The sequence below is a fragment of the Patella vulgata genome, chromosome 3 (genome assembly GCF_932274485.2).
Source record: "Patella vulgata chromosome 3, xgPatVulg1.2, whole genome shotgun sequence".
Lineage (NCBI taxonomy): Eukaryota > Metazoa > Mollusca > Gastropoda > Patellidae > Patella > Patella vulgata.
Genome location: NC_065881.2, coordinates 48,511,999 through 48,533,297, shown reverse-complemented (window position 1 = coordinate 48,533,297; position 21,299 = coordinate 48,511,999). Strand labels below are relative to the sequence as shown.

Below are 21,299 nucleotides of genomic sequence, written 5' to 3'. Positions count from 1 at the left end.
TATTATGTAGACAGACAAGAAGAGTGAATTAAATTAAGACATCGAAAACTAAGCTTATTTCGTTAAACTAGAATTCTTTTGGTTTAAGATAACACGTAGATTTCGCTAATGGAAATAACAACAGCAGTTCACTTGTGAATAAAAAAAACCGCAATTCTTCTGGGGGTTGAAACAATCACAAAGGCAGTACAGTAATAAAAAAAATCGAGAACTTATACGCATTTTAATGCCGCAGGTGTTTATCTTCTTTCAACGTAGTAAACTAATGGTGCTTATTTAATCCCGATTGTCGGTGCATTTAGTTATTAAAGATTTCTACATAGTGATTAAACTAATATGGTGTTTCTGAACATTATTTTATCTTTTTTTTTCTCTATTCATTGCTAGGGATTTATAGAAATAACAGGTAAGACCAGCTCGGTGTTTTACTTTTTACAAACTCTATGAGGTGGTGGAATTTAATACCGTTGTATATGTTATGTTTGAAGGTGAGTAAGAGCTAAATCTGCCTATTGCCGATTTTTCCTCAAATGTTCTATAAAATTAGTCATGACAAGCCCCAAATAGTCAAAACTATGGCGTAATTTAACTGGAATGCTTAATATATTCGTTTTTCATTATCTACTTTCAAACTGTTAGGCAAGAACGACCCACTCTCTATCGAAATCTTAGATAATGCATCTTTAAATATAAGGTGTTAGCATCGAAAGACATCTACATATATATACAAATCATTTGTGGCTTCAAGCGTCGAAAGATTGGTTTACTTAACATAGCATTTGATGGATACGCCTACATTTCTGGATCCTCAAACCGATCCGTAGACTGTTGATTTATTAACGCGACAGAAGCTATAGTGTAAAAATTTGTTCTCTGAAATATGGTATGAAACAATGGGTTCAAAGGTGGGGGGTCGGGGGCGGGGACGAATATCCGAAAATCATTTGGACGCGATAGAGGCTACAGTCTTATTCAGATATATTTCAAGTTGTGTGAGAAGCGTAGGGGTCATAAAAATCCTGTCGATATTTGGCTTTCAGCAACTTTCCGTCTTTGAGTATGATGTCATAAAGCACTTATCTTAATGACCACTGGACTCCGCGAGGAAGTGCCGTTTTACTTACACCCCTGTATATAAATGATTGGTATAAATCGTTATCTTGGATCACAGGAAAGCATTTTGTCATCATATAAAAGATATGCCATGATCTCCCCTTGTTCTATCCCCTATATCTGAAGTCTTTTAGCATTTGGGCTAACGTGATCACATTAGTTCATCGCTAACATGTGCTTCCATTGCAAGATTGAACCTCTAAGAATAACTCGGCTGAATGGTTCTCCAATTGACGATAAAAGCAGAATTTTGACAACCGGCACGGTATCACTTCTTTGGCTTGGTCTCACTTCTTTACAATGGAGTAGCTATCATACCAGATAAGCAGCGAAATGTGTTATGAGATTGCCAACCTGTACTCCTTTTCCTGTCTTTGTTGTTCATTTTGGTTGCATGCAATTTTGACTCTTGTGTAGGGTCTTATTCGACATCTACACCCCCACATCCACCCGATTTCCCGTTTATCTACACGGTTGTGTTCATCTGTATAGAGAAATATATTCCACTTGCAATGTTATTCCGGCAGCCACCAGGTAATTAATTCATTTTACAGAAGTCTGCAAAAGGCACTTATTTTCATTCATATTACCAACTGTCACTCCCAACTTTAACATTGATCAGTTTTCATCTTTCACTTTCAGGTCGTTTGGCGAGTATTATACCGTACGAATGGTAACTTTACATCGAATGGACCCGGTAAGTCAGAATTCTCTCTGGGATCGGTTCCTATGGTATTAACTTTCTTTCAGTTGGGTATAAAATGTTTATGGTAATGGTTAGCGAGAGAGAGAGAGAGAGAGGGGGGGGGGGGGCTTAACGTGGACTCTACACAAACTAGGTCATTTCGGGACTAAGGTAATGTAATGGCTAGCAAGGATTTCTTTGCTAACGAAAACGGTACTGTAGAAGACGAGAACAAATCCATAATAGCATCGTTACAATGGTAATATGTTTCAAGTCAAGTGCGTGTTACTGTTTTACCTAATGTACACCCACTCAGACTAAAACTAAAGATAGTTTTATTTATATAAATATATACAGAATTAAGTTGTTATTTGATTCATGGAGTGTAAAAAAAACATGATTTACGGGTACATATAAAAATAAATGAAATGAAATAGGGTTTAACCTTCTACTGTTTTGCTCTGAGCTGGGATAACGAAGACGGGCATACGCCATACAGTGTGTTATGAGGGAAATTTTGCCCTGACAGCGGCACTACGACCTACTCTTATATCGAATTCCAACTTACTGTCGAGGGATTTTTTACGTGCACGCCAATGTGAACACGGGACCCCAGTTTTCCGTACCATCTGAACGACAAGGGGGAAACACGCCGCAAAATCTGGATGAACTTTCTCGGCCAATGCAGGGATCGAACACCCGACCTCCAGCGTCTTACCCACTTAGCTATCGTGGACCCCCCGGGGACATATATGATCAATAGTTATTTTAATACCATCGAAATAACTGATGTTTAATACTATTAAAAGTCCCAGTGATTTTGTTTAGTGATACTATTAATTTACATACATTTAATGCTTAAATGCCATGGAATCGATTAATGATAAATCAAAAGTTACACGATTAAAAAAAATGTTTGTCAAAATTAAAATATCACTTCCATTAAAACTACATAATAACACAATTACTGTTATCATTGTAGGCGTCTAATAAAATGGTATATAAATATTTGAAACGTTAGAATACCAGACAGATCAATGCCGCCCACAGCAACATTGTAAGCTGTATAGAACATTGTACGAGATATCTGAAATTAAAAGCACAAGCCAAGTCGTTCACATATACGTAGTTTTCATGCAAGATATGCCCATACTTTGGAAAATATGGGCGAGGGACAGTGAAAATCGATAGTGTTCATCCTTTCATAGTTTCAAAGCTTCACTTCGAAATTAAAAAAACAAATCAGTTGTAAACTTTAGCATCTAAGGCCAACACCAGGGTTTCGGAAAAGGTGGGTAACTCAGGGAGGCCACGGCGCTTATTATTGGTAGAGCTTGTCCTCTCATGACCCAGTGGTAAATGCATCTTTAAAAAATCAAGACCATTGAGCCGTGAAAAATGTATTTATAATATCAGCTTAAAAATATTGTACTTATCACTGTGGCCAATATCTTACTCAAGGGAAACAACTCTATTACGGTTGCAAATCAAATTCAGTGGATAACGTTTGAAAATGAGCAAGACCCCCCCCCCCCCCCCCCCGCATCAATTTATTATGAAGAGCTGTACAGTACAGCCCGTACTTATATTTTTTTAAAAGTCATTTTCTTTTAATACCCAGTCAAATTTATTAGAATTACTGCCAGATGTAAAAACCAAAAAAAAAAACCAACAAAAAACAAATCACTTAATGGCCTGTCCAATTCTGAGGACGGTTTCATATTAATGAGTAGGTAGTTTATCCGCCCGAGCCATAAGAAAGCTATAACCAGATAATATAAGGTCACTATTCCACCTCCCGGGGACCACGTGCCTAAGTGGGTAAGACGCTGGCTCGCTAGCCTGGAGGCCGGGTGTTCGATCCCTGCATTGGCCGAGAAAGTCCATTCAGATTTTCCAGCGTGGTTTCCCCTTGTCAGTGATGCAGGACGGAGGGCCTGACAAGGACAGTTGTCTAGTCGTTCGGATGGGACGAAAAACCGAGGTCCCGTGTACACATTGGCGTGCACGTAAAAGATCCCTTGACAGTTGGAATTGGATATAAGAGTAGGCGGTAGTGCCGCTGCCAGGGTAAAATTTCCCTCATAGCACACTGTATGGCGTATGCCCGTCTTCATTAGCCCAGTTTAGGAGCAGAACAGTAGGACGTTAAGCCCCATTTCATTTCATTTCATTCCACCTCCCTAATAACTGTGACTCGATCATACCTGAGCCTACGAGCACATTGATGATAGGCATGAGATTACTGACTTTAAAGGAGCCAAACCTCTACCTCAATATTCTCCATAAAATCCAAAATTTAAAACACGAATTAGAATTCAATATTAATCCATTTCAATCAATATTGAGGTTAGCTTGCAGTGAAAATATAGGATCCCAATATCCAAGATTTAAGACACAATAAATATCAGAATAAATACGAGTCGCGTACCTTATAGTTTCGGGCACCATTTGTAATGATCAAAGAAAAATATATCCTATAAAACAATACGGAAACCGATCCACAAACGACAAAGGTATAGGATAGACTAAGAAGGCATAAACGACTGTTGTTCATTTTGGACAATTCACATATTTCAACGAACATAATTGATCAGAAAGTGCAATCATTGTTTTAAAAAAAATGAATATATTTTAATTATGCCTTAGCTGAATTTTCGCTAGCTTAGTGAACAGAACTACAGGTATACGATTTCTTGTCAACGGGGTTTACATAATAATTGAAGTTTGCAGTAAATGATTATCCCAGAGTAATTTATTCCCAGTGTTGATTGCGTTGCAATACAACGGATGGAAGAGGATTTGGGTGAGTTTCTAAGATAGAGGGGGTAGAAGAAACAACTAATTTGCAACGTCTACTTTAATGGCGCGAGTCTTGTTAGAAAAGTCTGTAGTCCTCGGATGACACGAAAAACTATGGACGACACGAAAAAAACGTGGAATGCAGTAGCCGTATGTAAAACGAAACAAGCGTAGTAATTGTGCCGAAACATTGCCCACATTGCACGTCTCATCCCTCCCACTAGGGTCCCGTGTGGCAATGCGACGATGCTGTTGACCGACTTGCTCGAGAGAACAGGGGACATGAAACCGAGAGCCGCAGAGAGGAACCTTAAAACTACTTAAAACATGAAAGAACATTGGGAATATTTCCAATATGGTGTTAAACAAGGAGCAAATTTACACTACTAAGAAAATACGTGAATATATTTCATTTAGGGCACTTATCTCTCTGTTTTTGGTCTGTGGTGTTTTTCTTTTACCACAAGAGTTCCTCACAATATTGTACTTTTCAAAAATATCTCCTCAGACGCGCTTATCTCCTTATGAGGTACTGCATTCTACCAGATAAGAGATTTTTGGTATATATAGTGTCTTTCACCACAAGAGTGGTTTCTATTCCCCGGATGTACCAAACAAGGAGTAGTGTCGCCTGTCCAACCTCGTTGGTTTCCTCCGGGTAATCCGGTTTCCTCCAACTGCTAAAATAAAGTTAAACCATATGTAGGTCCCGAAATCACACCTGGTTTGTATCGAGTGGACGTTAAACCCCACTGCCTCTCTCTCTCTCCTCCCTCTCTCTCTCTCTCTCCACAAGAGTTCCACAACATATTGGACAAAGAAAAACATTCAATATTTTCAAAAATTTCTTCTCAGACCCTCTTATCCTCCTGTTTGGTACCACATGCCACAAGATTTTCGATAAGAGTATTTTTGGTCCGTATTTAGGGTTTTTTTTACGAGCACACCAATGTGTACACGGGGCTTTGGTTTTTCGTCCCACCCGTACGACTAGACAGCCCTTGCCACAAAGGGATATCAGGCCGGTTGCTGAGCAAGCACCTTACTTACAGAGTCACCGTGGCTCACTCAGATTTACGAAAGGAAGGTTTATGTAAATTAAACAGGCTATGGATGTTTGAATTTGATTGGCGATAGTTGAGTTCCTAATTGAATACTTTAAAGTAGCTAAGTCTCTAACTCAATATCACCAAAAGTCTTCAACATCGAAAACAAGATTTTTTTTGTCAATTTAAATCAACATTGGTGTTGTTATCGTATCTTGAAAAGATGGGCTTCTGATATCCAATATTTAAGACAAAATAACAAATTTAGCATTTGTACACGAATCGTGTACCATAATGCGCTTCAGCGTCATTTGTAATACGGGACTCGAAGAACGACGCTAGACATTTTCCACAAGTCATGCCAAACGGTGAAGCCATATTCTTATCTGGAGAGCATTCGCAATAAATACTATCGGTGTAGACTGGAATAACCAGACGCTAGAGATATCCTTTCGATTGACACTTCTGGCGTGTTTCGCCGAACATAACTGATTTGAAATTATAGTAAAAACGAAAACGATTGAATGTAAATCGGTTTATATACATTCACATTACATTATTATATGCCTTGCTACCCATTTGTATCAATTTCTAGCTCCCAAATATTAGCGATTTAGCTCCTTTAACTGAGCTATATGGCTGTAATATTAAGGAAAAAATTGGCCATTCAAAATCGAACTGTCAAGGGTTCTGTTACCTGCATGTGAAAGGATAATATTGGTGTCTGTCATTATCACATAATATGTGATAGAACTGGTTAAACACGTTCCAAATATAATTTTTACACAGAGATCATTGCTACGATAGATGCTTAATGAAGATTTCAAGAAACGGAAGTGAAGAAAGCAAAAGGAAAACACAAGTTATCCTTCTATATAACTGACTGAAGTGACAAGTGATAACAGATACATGGGCGAATCTTCAAAAATAAAAAAAAATAATAATAATAATTGACTGTCGCTAGATAAGAGAAAACGAAAAAGTCCGTGCATCACCATGTAAGTATAGAATGAATAAAAACAACGATTTTTATCATTGAAAAAGAGCGCCCCAATGGTGAAAATAGGAACTCATACGTACGCGACGCGAAAATCTGTCAAAACTCTAAAACTATATTGACGCAACGTATCCGTATCGTGACGATATACGTGATACGGGTGGGACAAATTCCGCTTGCCATGTCTCGATTGAGTCACAATCGCTTCGTAAGCAAAATACATTTGATTAATTATTATGTGTAAAAGACACCCGTCCATTGTGGATAAACAACAACTAATGGCGAGAGTGTATCTTTAAATAGAGAAAGATTGGGACATACGACGATTGAAAAAAGTGTGCGAAATCTAATTATTAGTTGCCAAGATCATGTCAGATGTAACTCCTGGCGAATTAAAAGGGAAAAACAAACACCGTTTGTTTGTTTAGACATACTTGTCCACAGCGACAAAATAGGCAAACTAGTGTAATCAACGTATCCACTTGTCACGAAGTGAGGTGATGATTTGCTTGCAGTATCATGATGATTAGTATTAATCGTGCAGACTTCGCCGTTCTCACAGCAGCAAGGTAAGAGCTGAACGCTTGTATTTTCCAACTATCAAACTAATTATGTCAACTATCAAACTAATTATGTCTATAACAGAACAAGACAGGACGTTATCATACTCACATAAATTATGAATGTAATTAATTTTGAATAATATATAAATTTTCTTAATAGTCAAAGATTGAAGCAGGCGTCTTTAAATGTTCGTTAAAGTTGAATAGCGTGGAGGTTAGCCTATAATCAGCCCACGTAAATTAGAAATACATTTTAAGTCATGTAGTTATAATCTATGTGTCGTTTTTGTCTTCCTGGTCGCGGGTTCGATCCCAGTGTTGGGCGAGAAATTTCATCGGGATTTTCCAGCGTGGTTTCCCCCTTGTCAGTGGTGCAGGACGGAGTGTCTAACAGATGTCTAGTCGTTCGGATAGCACGGAAAAACGAGGTCCCGTGAAGACATTGACGTGCACGTAAAAGATCCCTTGGCAGTTGGAATTCGATATAAGAGTAGGCCGTAGCGCCGCTGCCCGGGCAAAATTTCCGTCGTAGTCACTGTATGGTGTATGCCCGTCTTCATCAGCTCTGCCGCAGCAGAAAAGTAGGACGTTAAACCCCATTTCATTTCATTTTGTCTTCCTACTTTCATCGTGATCATTTTTGACCTGCAAATAAAATAAATTATTCCAGGTGTGACGTAGGCAAAATCTATAATTATTGTCTAAAAACATTTGTCATTTGAAATTTTAAGGAAGCTTGTATTATGGCAAGACGAGGTTCCCTATTTATTTTCGGGGATGGGGTGGGGTGGGGGGTGGATGGCCGAATGGTTAGCGTGTGCGCGCTGTATCATAAGGTTTGTCATTGAGTCAACTGTGTAGAGTGGGCGTTACAGAGTTATAAAGCTTATTGTTTAGTTATTGAATCTTGCTGACAAACCAATTGTATTTTAAGCATTTTTTTTTTGTTGATATTGCATTGTTACACCATTAAATACTGCAACACGACATGACCGTCTGGCATTGACATATTTGATTTCGAGACAAGCTTAAGAACCTGAGATCACGAACATTCGCGTTCCCATTTATATTATATACATTGGTGAACGACCACTACCTTTTGTAACACGTACGTTTGAACGATAAATAATAAGTTTGGGGAGATCCTGTTGCGAATAAAATGGTTTTATTGCGATTGCAAACTTCTATTACTAGACAATTTCTACAGTGTCAATGTGTCCTAATATTTAGGTGGTAAAACTGTGTGGAAGATAGAAATGCTAAATTCATCCCTTTGATCCTTAGCTGAAGTTGTTTTGTTTTTGCATTGCCATGTTTAAAGAAATAAAAAAATGTCTTGACAAACACATCGTTTATAGAGATAAATGGCCTGAATTTACTTGAATGTAGGTTGCATCGCGACAATAAATTCTCAAGTCTTGTTGATATTGATACTAAAGGGAACAGTACGTTGATATTTATTATATGAATGGCATGTTAAAATCCAGGTGAAAACATCTCGAATAATAAATAGATCAATGGGCATAAAAAAGGGTCATGGTGATCTGTGTAATACAACGTCAACTGTATTACAAAAGTTTGTTATTGCCACGTGACCTCCCCAACTTGAATCTTTATTTTGTAAACACCTTTGTTATGTAAACACACAACTGTATTAACAAAATTGTTGTTGATCGCGGATACATATTAAGGGGAGGTTTGGTATTTATTTATATTTTTGAATATCCATTTACTACAATGGAAGCGAGAGAGAGAGCCTCCCACTCGACACAAACTAGTTCATTACAGGATTAACATATGGTTCAACTTATGTTAATAATTCGCTTGCGCGTAGGAGTCTTTAGCAGTGGAAGGAAACCGGAAGACCTGGAGAAAACCCACAAGTTGGGCAGGCGACCCTACTCGACCTTGTCACGTGCACATCAAAAATGGAAACCACGCCACTTGACTCAATAACAGACCTTATGATCAAATTTTCTCTGAGAAAATTGTAAGAAAATGTAAAAAAAAAAAATAATAAATCCTATATCCGCCCCTGGGATATATGATAATGGTACGAAAACGTGATCGTTTTCGTTGACAGGTGATTGGGACGTTATAATATGAGAGGTGTTTGGTCAGAACTATTGCTATAAAATAATGTGAATAATGCTTTATCTACGGCCACAGTCCGTCCCTGGTGTGAGATGGTGCTGTTTGTAATGTATAAAAGACTCGTTTGCCAGGGAGACAACAGGTAGGTATATCTTTGGTAGCAGTTTCTATCACGGAGACACCCACCAGATTACCTGAAAGAACCTACCTTGTTCACATATCAGATTCCTTCCATCTACTTCCGTTTATATTTCGATCTCCAGACATTTAAAAAAGAATGCAAGTTGTACAAAAATGTGGGCGATACTCTGACTCGATATTCACGGTTTGTTTAAATCAGGTAGTCATTTCATAAAACCAACACGGTGATCTTACAAAATGTGCAACTATGTAAAATGTATCTGTGCCAACAAAGGATAAGAGTGAACTAAGAATCAGTGTCGTTTGATTTGGGTTTTGTCCAGCGAGACTGGCTTGGTGAGCCGTGATAAATACAGGCCATGTAAAATGTATGCTGGCATGTAAAATGTATACTGTGGACGTCAGTGAGATGTTTTTTTTTGGTTTTTTTTTAAAAAAAAAAAACAAAAAAACTACCAACATGTAAGTAAAGATTTATCACGTCTATCATAAACAGGAACTTCCGAGTACATTGACAGAAGCTTTTTGAGGAATTTCAGTATGTGTTGACGTGCTCAATGAAGTATTTTAATTTGTAATCCTCCCAATTCACGTTTTGGTGTAATTTCACGTTTATCATCATCAATGCCTCGATACGAAAGGTTATCGTCATTGAAAGAATATACTAACATGAAATGAAATTAGGATCAACGTCCAACTGTTCTGCATCGACTGGCCTAATGAAGGCGGACATACGTCGAACTGTGTGCTATATGCGATATTTTGCCCGGACAGCAGTGCTACGCACTGCCTACTCTTATTTTGAATTCGCCACTGTCAGTGTTCTTTTACGTACACGCCAATGTGTACACGGTACCTCGGTTTTTTGTCCCATCCGAACGACTAGACACTGTTCTTACCAGGCCTTTCGTCCTGCATAACTGACATGGGGAATCCCGAGGTACTTCCTCGGCCAATACCGTGAGTGAACCACCTCTCCTGATTATACTGTAAGCGAGTGGTGTAAATACTTCGTCACATGCCTTTATTTATATTTCAAAAGGCTTTTTGTGTTGTTGTTTAAAAATAACTGAAAGCATTATGCATAAAATACAATTCCCACAATAAAGAAATGAAATGAAATGCTTTTTGACGCCCCACTTTTATGCACCAACCGTACGAAAAATTTATTAAAATAGCCGACCATGCCCTGCGCTATGAGGATAACTTTGCCTGAACAGCGGAGTTTCTCCACTATTCTACATATAATTCCAACTGGCACAGGTTCTTTTGTGTGTACTATTGTGAATCCCTTGTTAACGAAAAATACTTTCTTTGTTTTGGGAACTACCCGGGGCTAAATGCCTCAGATCAAAAGAAAGGAAAAGACAATTAATTTTTTAATAAAACTGTACTTAACAATAATACAACAATAATATTATTTAGAATACTTTTGTTAAATCAAAAAGAATCTGAATATTCGAATGATGTTCTGGTCAATGTATTGAAGTCGTTACCTTCAAACGGTTGACATGCAGATAGATTTAGGCTGATTAGGCGTCTGCAAATTAACTAGTTCAATCACGTCATAGTCTGGTAATCCAAATTTGGTCATAACCTTGAGTATCTGCGAAAAGGTCCTTTCCCCGGCAAGCTATTTTTTTAAAAAAGAAAAGTAGGTACTCAGGTCTATGGGCGTAGATGGTACTTCTGAATATTACGGCTCATGCTTTCATCCTCATTATCTTTATAAGAAAGGGCGCGATTAAATTTACTTTAGATAGAGTGGTGACAACCTCAAATATTTGAGCTAATTAAAATACTGACTTACTTATCAGCCTGTTCCACCTCCGATCACAACTGCGCGAATAAAAACTATTCACTCACGGGGTCGCTCGTGCACTGCAGACAGCAAACATTCGCCCAAAATAGGCATTTACGTGATAATGTTCATTCACTTGCGATTAGGAAAAAAGAGCGTCAAACGTCAGACATGGTTGGAATGGGACAAGGAGAGAATGCGAAATGAGCTTTAAAATTATCGTCACCCAAGGAAGAACGGCGCCGATTTCGCAGCTATAGAAAGCCTCTATAAATCATAGCGGACAAGGAACGCTCTTTTCTAAATGTGAAAGTAACGTTAGAAAAAAGATTGTTTGTATGATTACTACTGCTTAATCTGTAGAAATGTTCGTTGACCATTTCTTGGCGAATAGAAAATGCTTGTACACATGCAATCGCTGATATGATCATATTGACGATTTCGAATGTAATTATTAATTTTTCTGGAAGTTAAATTTCTGGGTCCCGGTAAATACAACTGCAACAGTCTGGATGGTTAATCGTGGTTCAGGTCTGCATCGAGTGGGATTTCAGTTGCAAAACCATTCACATATAAATATGGCTGTATAGGGACACTTGCAATAAGAGGAATAAACGTGTTTGAGGCCGTCTAATTTTTAAAAAAAATCCCGTCGGGTAATCCATTTCTGCCCCTTAACACCCCGCCACCCGCCAGCATAAAAACTTACGTCTATGAACAAGCCATCGAGAGAATGTAATCCTTAGTTTGGATTTTTTGTTAATGGATCTTAACATGTTGTATTAACCACTCCAACTACACCAACTTAAATTTCAAATCACCATCAAATTACTCCAAAGTCCGATCGTTATTGTATTATTAATAATTCAAGAATATATACATTATGTTGTACAATATATTTATTTATCTATGAGACTAACAATAAAATGTATTTTTTAAATTTTTTATAAGGTTTCTGGATCTTTTCATATTCAGTTGAACGTGTATAGTATTATAGGTTAAATTCAATTATCCCATAAAGATTATTCCTTAGCTAGCAAATAAACGATGATTCTCGGTGACATACAAAAGTTTTCATAACAGCAACAACAGTTCAAATTTTAATGTGACCAATGCGGTTAACTCGTTTTGTCACTAAAAGTTAACTGCCTTGATCATAGAATCCGATCAGATTTTAACCATTTAAAAGAAAAATAAAAATGTCAAAAAGGGTCATATCATCAAAAACCAAACGTGACAAGGCTTCGATTATTGATGAATGGAGTTTTTATGGTAATTCGTATCGGAAAATATTAAAATACGCCCCCAAATATTGTCTGTTTTGGGGATTTTTTTCTGGGCATAAATCATTTTACTTTAGACATCATGTAGAGCGCGACGCTCGCGACAGAACGCACGGTAAGTGAAATGAAATGAAATGGGGTTTAACGTCCTACTGTTCTGCTCCTATACTGGGCTAATGAAGACGGGCATACGCCATACAGTGTGCTATGAGGGAGAAATTTTGCCCGGGCAGCGGCACTATCGCCTACTCTTATATCGAATTCCAACTGTCAAGAAATCTTTTACGTGCATTCCAATGTTTACACGGGACCTCGGTTTTTCGTCTCATCCGAAGGACTAGACAGCTGTCCTTGTCAGACAGGCCCTCCGCCCTGCATCACTGACAAGAGGGAACCACGTCGGAAAATCGGGATGAACTTTCTCGGCCAATGCAGGGATCGAACACCCAACCTCCAGGCTAGCGAGCCAGCGCCTTTACCCACCTAGCCACCGTGGCTCCCGCACGGTAAGTGACGTGGAAGTTAGACTCAAGCTTATATTTAATGTCATAGCTGTGTGTGTAGTTTCCTGTATATTACCTTTCATATAAACAAGGATTTCAGGCAAATACAGTGTTCAAGGGGTTAATTGACTATTGCAGTAAAACGAAATCATAACCGGATGCTGCTGCCAGTGGTGGAGAGCGTTCTGCTTTAACGAAAATTTGAGAGAAAGTTAGAGCTTCACAAAGAACCCAGATGTATCATTATTACTTAAAGATACATTATGGGAGATTAGATAACGAGTTGGCAGTTCTCACTATAATAGTTAAAAACTAGATAATGTAAAGGCAATTTACTGAAAATTTCATTCACATTGATCTACTATGAACCGAGAACTAAGCGGTTGACATTTCCGCCTAGCCTCGATCATCATTACTAAAGTCAATACGATAAACAGCATAGTCTCGATTATCCATTTAATCGTTAAATCGTGAAGGAAAGTTAGGCAGTAAATCGGCTTATAATCCACTAAAGATCGCAGTATAGCACAACCATCTAGAGTTGATTATAGTCTGGATAGGTTAATTAATGGCTAATTAATAATTTAGATAGCATTTCAGGCCCAAAGAAAGACCTACAATAGACAGATTTAACTCTTGCATAATGTAGGTTTAAGATTTTAATAAAGAATAGTTGATAAAAAAGAAAATATTGAAAATTTCAGTCAAATTACTTTATTCGGAACGGAGTTGTCACTGTTGAAGGTTTGGACTAGAAATAGGCATCAACTGTGTCCACACCGCCTACGAGATTTGCCGATCATTTGATTGACAGACGATAACCCCACCCACATATTTTCGATTATCAAGTAAAATTCTCAATGGCTATGGTACCCTCTCTTAGTCAGTGACTAACGATAAACGTTAGCTTGGTCGGCCATTAATTTACTTAATTTCAAATGGACGAATGTTTAAATGCAATCTGTATACAAGCCACCGAAGGTCTACATAGATGATTTTGGTCTTGTCATTTAAATAAAGGTCTAATTAATAATTTCTATAACGTCTGGCGGCTAAATAAAGACTTGCAATAGGCAGATTGAGCTGTTGCATAATGTATGTTTAATCGGAGAATTTTTTGTGGTCTGCTTCCTTATAATTTTCAACACTCGCGAGTTGTTCCCCTTCATTAGTTCTTTGGCTCTCTTCAAATAAAGCGTAACGTTATAGCGCCTACAGATCTCGCCCAGGATAACTAGACTTTCTACCTGAAAAGTTATGTAAAAGTTATGTAAACGCATTTTGATAGTGTTATATAGAAAAATGTTTTGGGGTTTTTTGGGTTTTTTTTTTATATAACTTAATACTCTTTAGGCGTGTACCTAATTTGGACTGTACCTAAGTACTATGAAGAGTCTTCTTGACGTTTTTACGGCAATGCAATGAAGTTTGAACTATGATTTCACATTGTGATCGTATCTGTCTAAGAAATTGTTTTTTGCTTTGGAAATATATCATTTCGTAAGATGACTGGCATTGACTTTATAAGTGTATTGAAGACCGTGAAGGATTAACAAGGCAAAACAATTTTTTTACGGGCAATCATCAAATTTTTCGGACAGAGGCCAAATGATGAAATAAATAAAATTATAGTGGATATAAAATGAATATATGAAAGTTATTTCATCCCGCAAAATGAGGTTCGCTGGACTTTTACTGACCATTGGATGGGGTCTATAGCAATTCAAACTTAAGTTCAGGTTCAGGAAATCACACAATTCTGATTTTGATTCAGGGTGTCTAGTTCTCCAACTGAAACTGCGATGTTATTTTTGTGAGATTTGACTAAGGTTATTTAGTGATTTTCAATCTCGCGGCTGTGACTGGGGCTTTTACCAGCAGCTGTGTTGACCGGCGCGAAATTTGATTATGAACTGCATGCCCTTTACAACCAGATTACTATTTTGTACAATGTCCGATTTCATTTCAGATTGTTGTAGTATTATGTTTAGTTTCACTAGGATGGTGTGTATATATACGATAATTATTAATTGGGTGTGATGACGAGTAATACACTATGGGATCAGTTAAAGTAAACATTTTTTAGTTCTTATCGAATTTCCCTGATTGTTCATCGGGCGCTCAGTCGTAATAGAAAATTGGACGTTAAACCCGATAAGCCTCCAAGAGGCGTGCTCGGCGGGTAGGCAACGGCCAACCCTGCCCTCATAAATCAAAAACAAAAGAAACTGGAAATGGTTCATAACGCTGGAATCTGTTTAGATTTCCTACCAAGGTATAGGGGTGCGTCTTTTCAAATTTTAAAAGAGTTACCCCAAATACCCAAGGAAATGCCCACGTCAATGTCAAAATATTCCCATTGCCCTAATGATATGGTGCTATCTTTCCCTTGTTCCAACCAAATCACGCTCAATATACGTATATACGCTTTGTGTTGTTGGCTCTCAGTCTCACGAATGACCACTACCAGACAGTTTGTGCGGTGGGTTATCCCTAACAGATACGCCCCAAAATACCACGCCTCCCACTAACGGGCACTACCGCCTCTTCCATACGTGCTAGGTGTTAGTATTCTCCGCATTTTAGCAGAATTTTTAATTTTTTGGACCACGGGAACAATGCTCTCTAATCTTACTAGTTGGGGGCCGTGTCATTTTGTTGCGTGTCTGTTAGGGATAACCCACCGCACATCCTGTCTGGCAGTGGTCATTCATGATTCCTGTGGTGTACCGAACAACTCCAAAGCTGTTTTAGATGGTACAGATTTCAGCTAATCTAGCCTAGCTGTGGTCTGGGATACTCCCCCACTACAAAATGTTTGGCAATTGCATAGCTCTTGCTAGGGATACTCCCCCCACTACAAATGTTTGGCAATTACATAGCTCTTGTCAGGGATACTCCCCCACTACAAATGTTTGGCAATTACATTTTCATGTGGTACACGTTTGAGCTAATCTAGCATGACATTTAGGGCGTGGAATACCACACCCGCCACGATAAGAGGATACTTGTCGAAACGTCGTGCTTTTAGAATAAAACTAGTGATTGTATCCCATAAAAACTGTGTTCTGTTAGATAGCCCGCAGGCTTACATTCTGATGATACCATGTATGCATGTATTGATAACCGCTCTGTTTAGGGGTGATACTTTCTAACCAGACTAGTGGATTGGATTAGTAGCATACAGTGTTTTGGTGATGCCTGGGGCCAATTCCCTGTCTATCTTATGCCAACAAGACTCATGTATAGGACATAGTACTCAGCTCAGAAATGTGAGAAAGGAAGATATTTTAAATGGGAAACAGATGAAATGAATCTTGCTCCATAAACTTATTATTTGAAAATATCAAACTGAATTTTATATTTATTTACACGGCCTTCGTTAAATTAACACAACAATATGTTACCAGCCCATATAGTTTGGTTCTGTTTACGTCCATGTTGAATCAAACTGGTGGAGAGAGAAATGGAATTTAATACCCACTTGACATAAACTAGGTTAGTACCCCTCCTTAATCGGGGCCTGGTGGAAATGGATTGGATATTGGATCCCGAAATGAAATAATTAATCTCTCAAAATATTAGCCCGCGTCGCTTTCTCCAGAAATGTGTGCAGGAATAGTGAATCAAAGTAGTTTCGTTTTCTCGTCAAGTCATGTTTTCTTCGACGTGATGGGGGCCCAACGAAACCAGTTGGTAGATGGCCTCAATCGGAGGAGAAAATGAGCTTTGAGTGAGGTACATAAATAGTGAATCAAACTAGTTTCGTTTCCTCGTCACGTATTCTTCGCCGTGATGGGGGCCGAACGAAACCAGTTGGTACGGGGACCTCAGTGACCCCAATCCGAGGAGAAAAATGATCTATGAGTGAGGTGCATGAATAATGAATAAAAACTAGTTTCTTTTTCTCGTCATTTCACGAATTCTTCACCGCGATGGGTCCCAGCAAAACCAGTTGGTCCGAAGGCCCAGAGCTACCCAATTTTGATACGAGACTAAATGCGAAATTGTAGTTATAAATGGTTTGCAAACCAGCCACAAGCAGTCGATCACCATCAGCATTAACTGGTTCCCTGTCACACTGAGGCTGAGGGCCAATAAGCAAGGAGGATTGGTGTTTAGTATCTCTGAACAGTGGGAAAAGATGGCACAATGTTGTCATGGGAATAGGAATATGATAACCTTGACGTGGACATATTCCCCTAAGTTTTGGGGGTAACTCTTAATTCGAGGCTATTTTTTTTTTAAAAAAAAGGGCACATTTTTGAAAGGGAGGCCACATATAGCTAGACAGGAAATCTCATCAAATTCGAGCGTTATCAACTTCTGTCACCTGCAACTTCCTTGGCCAGGTTTAAAATAAACTTTTTATACCGGCGCTACGGCCGGTGTCTAAAATCTGCAGCGTCTACTCGTTCATTAGCGAACAGAATCAACATGAAACTTGGCAGGTACTCGTAGGTTGCTTATTTCTTGGTTGTTTGAACTACATGTATGTTTATGTTCAGATCTTCAGGGCGTATTCATAATCCCCCTATAGACACCCCCCACCACCATGTGAGTTAAGTTCGGTCTGCCTACCCTCCTTAGGTGGTCCCAGCCAACCCCCTCCCAGGAAAAGCGACTTATACGCCTATGTCTATAGGGTTATCTCGTTTGTTGGATTTGACTCTATCCCGTGGGTATGACTACATTGTCGGCAGCGATAAAATCTTATCCTTCATTAAGTTCATTAACACATTGATTAGTAAATGAACAAACAGGTAAATGTTGCGACTTTAAGTAGATAATTCAAATGTTCTGTTGTAACATGGTATATAGTACAATGTATATTATCTCCGGAAAGTTTCTCATTTAATTCAGATAAAGAACTGACCGTTCTTGCTGTATACGAATAAATTTATATTTCATTCAAATTACTGTATTCTGAAGTTTTGACAAGATGTAGAGTAGATTTTTTATTATCGTAACAACGGTACTTGGCAATGGTCGTCTGTCAAACGTGGAAAGCGGGCCTCCGACAAACCGGTCGCCACATCCTACGTGTGACCCATGCACTCTTTTCTTAGTACATACATGTATCTTGGAACAGCCCTTGATCGTCTAGTTTATTTCTTTACTCCCTATTCTGACATTCCACGTTGTGATTGAATATACTGCATCTTAAATAGTATGAAAAAACCGGAACAACAAATACAAGAGTCTCTTGACTACAGTTTTATATGAAGCTCCGAATACATATGGTTACAATGCATAATAGATTACATTACAATACTTAAAGTTAACATGTCTTCCTCTCCATCCCCTGGTGAGTCCCGGTGGCTAAGTGGGTAAGACGCTGGCTCGCTAGCCTGGAGGTCGCGTGTACGATCCCTGCCTTGGCCGAGAAAGTTCATACGGATTTTCCGGCGTGGTTTCCCTGATCAGTGTTGCAGAATGGAGGGCCTGACAAGAAAAACTGTCTAGTCGTTCGGATGGGACGAAAAAGCGAGTACCCGTGTATACTTTGACGTGCACGTAAACGATCCCTTGGCAGTTGGAATTCAATATAAGAGTATTCCAGAGTGTCGCTGCCCGGGCAAATTGTCCCTCATAGCACACTGTATGGCGTATATGCCCGTCTTCATTAGCCCCGTAGGAGCAGAGCAGTAGGATATGGTGGATGATAGTGGCCATGTTCAATCTCGCCCTTTTCATAACGCGACATCACGACAGTATTAACGCAATCACACGACACTTTACTCTGTCGTATCATCGTGTTATTTTTGTCACTTGTCGGCTTAGTCTCGTTCTACAAGTCACAAAAATACAGCTGTACTCATTACATCATATAAGTAGCAGATTAGATAAATATAAATAAGACTCGTGCAAAAGAGATATTAGAAAAACGTTGATTAATTATTTGTTTTCTCAAAATAATGAAACATTTTGTGCCCAAAAGTGAATTATATTTGGTATTATATTAAAAAAAAATATAGAATTACATTAGCAGAACCAAAGTGAGTTAGCTATGTTAATTCCTATATAGGATGCATCTAATTTACATATCCATTAATTAGAGATTGTGTATGGATTGCATAACCATTAATTAGAGGGTATGCCTGGAGAACATATCTATTACTTAGGGGATGTATCAAGACTATATAGATTCCATATTCATTAATTAGAGGACGTCTCTGGATTACACATCCATTAAGTAATCTAGATTACATAGATAACAAATGAATTAATATAGAATGTATCTAGATTGCATAGATTATATAAGAAGATGCATTGATGTATGTCTTTTTATTCTGAATCTAAAGACAGATTATATATCTATTAAGTAGAGGATGTATCTAGATTAGACAGATAACAAATCAATTAATATAGAATGTGTCTAGATTTCATAGATTATATAAGAGGATGCATTGTTGATTGTCTTTTTTTGTATTCTGAATCTTACGGCAAACACATCATATCAATGGGATCGAAATAAGCGTTACATCTGCATGTTTCAGCAGGGTTGACAGAATATGGTTATTTTTCTTTTAATTTGTGACAATACTAATCAATTCAAGTCCATAATATAAAAAATTCAAGTCTTAGGGAATATCATAATATTAAAAAAAAACCAAAAAAAAACCCATTCTGGTGTTGCAGTAGATATCCTGATTAACCTTTAATGGTTAGAAATGTCCTTGTTATCACTATCACCAAGAAACTAAATGCAATTATATTTGAATAATGATATTCAAAATAACCATTGTGTCTGATTATCAAACACCATAAAACTTACCTGTTTTTTTTAAAAAACTTTTTTAGGGAAGAATGGTGCCCCGGTGAATGAAGCGCTTACCCACTATCCACCTATGCATTCGTGTAACTAACTTCTTGAAACCCACTTTATTTTAATACATTTTAAAAATATAACTTAAAAATATGAAATTCTCGCTTTAATGTTAACAATCCCGGTAACCAAACAACGTAAAATCGAAAATTAGTTATTTAAAAATCGACGAAGACACTCGAAGCGCAAATTCTTCTTTAATTGACAGAGTAACAATTTGTAGAGATACATACATTAAAAAGTGATTTTTTTGTTTTGTTATTAACTTTTTTTTTTACAGATCGATGTTTGTATATTTCTGTATACAGATGCAAAATTTGCCCCATGGCACACTTCGCAGTCTCCCATTTCATTCTGTACATTTCAAATGTATTAATATATTGATCGTAAACCGTTGTCAACATAAATATATTCCTGTTTTTACAAAACAATGGTTTACTGTTATATGAACAATGCCGTTTATTGATTCCTGTAACAATAACAACGGTTTTCAGGGTATTCTTTGAACACTGCTGTAAACACGCATATAAGGCATAACAATAATAATTCAATGGTTAAAGGTGGATGCCTTCGTTCAGACGTACCTATCTGTCACATCATTTCGTTCTAAAGGTTTCAAACAAACAATATATCCTTTCATCTGAAATTAATAGTGTGAAAGTAATTCCATTCGAGATTCTTGGCAATAGTGGTTTAACGCCACGTCAACACTAGGGGATCAACTAACGGTATTTTCAGTTATTTGCGTTACATGTGCGTGAAATGTTCGGGTGGGACGAAAAACAAGCGCGTACACGTAAAAGATCCCGTGGCTTGACAGTTGAAATTCTATATAAGTGTAGAACGTAGCGCCGCTGTCCGGGCAAAATTTCCCGCATAGCGCACTGTATGGCGTATGCCTGTCTTTATCAGCCCAGTCCGAGCCGAACACTTTAAACCCCATTTCATTTCATGTTTTTGTATTCTTATTTACTATGGTTACGTGCAATATGTTTTGGCTTATTTAATTTATTATTATTTATCAGGGTTACGTACAATATATTTTGGATTATTCAATACATTCTTATTAACCAGGGTTACCATATAGATTTTCAACTATTATATCTCATAATGGGATGTAAAACTTAGGTGGTGGGTGTAGGTATCGTTGCCTGACAACATATTATGTTTATCATTCTTATGTTTCTAAGTAAGACAGTTGAACGTTGTTACGTTACACAGTTCGCTACACAGATTAAATTATCTCAGTTGTCTTGCTTGTTAAGGCACGGCTCGGCCACGGTGTTGGCCGAGAAAGGACATCGGATCGGGGGTGTATGGATGGCCGAGTGGTTAGCGCATTATATCATAAGGTCTGTCATTGAGTCAACTGACGTGGTTTCGATTCTCCGGTGGTATGTGTCAAAGAGTAGAGTCGCCTGTCCGACCTCGTGGGCTGTCTC

The 21,299-nt window shown here is 38.1% G+C and overlaps 1 protein-coding gene across 3 annotated transcripts in view; it reads left to right on the top strand.

Moving 5' to 3' along the window:
* Positions 1 to 7,072: 7,072 nt before the first annotated feature.
* LOC126814935 (galactoside alpha-(1,2)-fucosyltransferase 1) overlaps positions 7,073 to 21,299 on the top strand; it is a 37,517-nt gene continuing 23,290 nt past the window's right edge. Inside the window, exon 1 of one of the 3 annotated variants that reach the window (XM_050540396.2) lies at positions 7,073 to 7,212. The gene's annotated coding sequence lies outside the window, so the exon portion shown is untranslated. Of the gene's footprint in view, positions 7,213 to 8,899; positions 9,443 to 9,716; positions 9,904 to 21,299 lie in introns of those variants that run through there. The other 2 variants (XM_056099430.1, XM_050540397.2) reach the window with 2 other exon arrangements.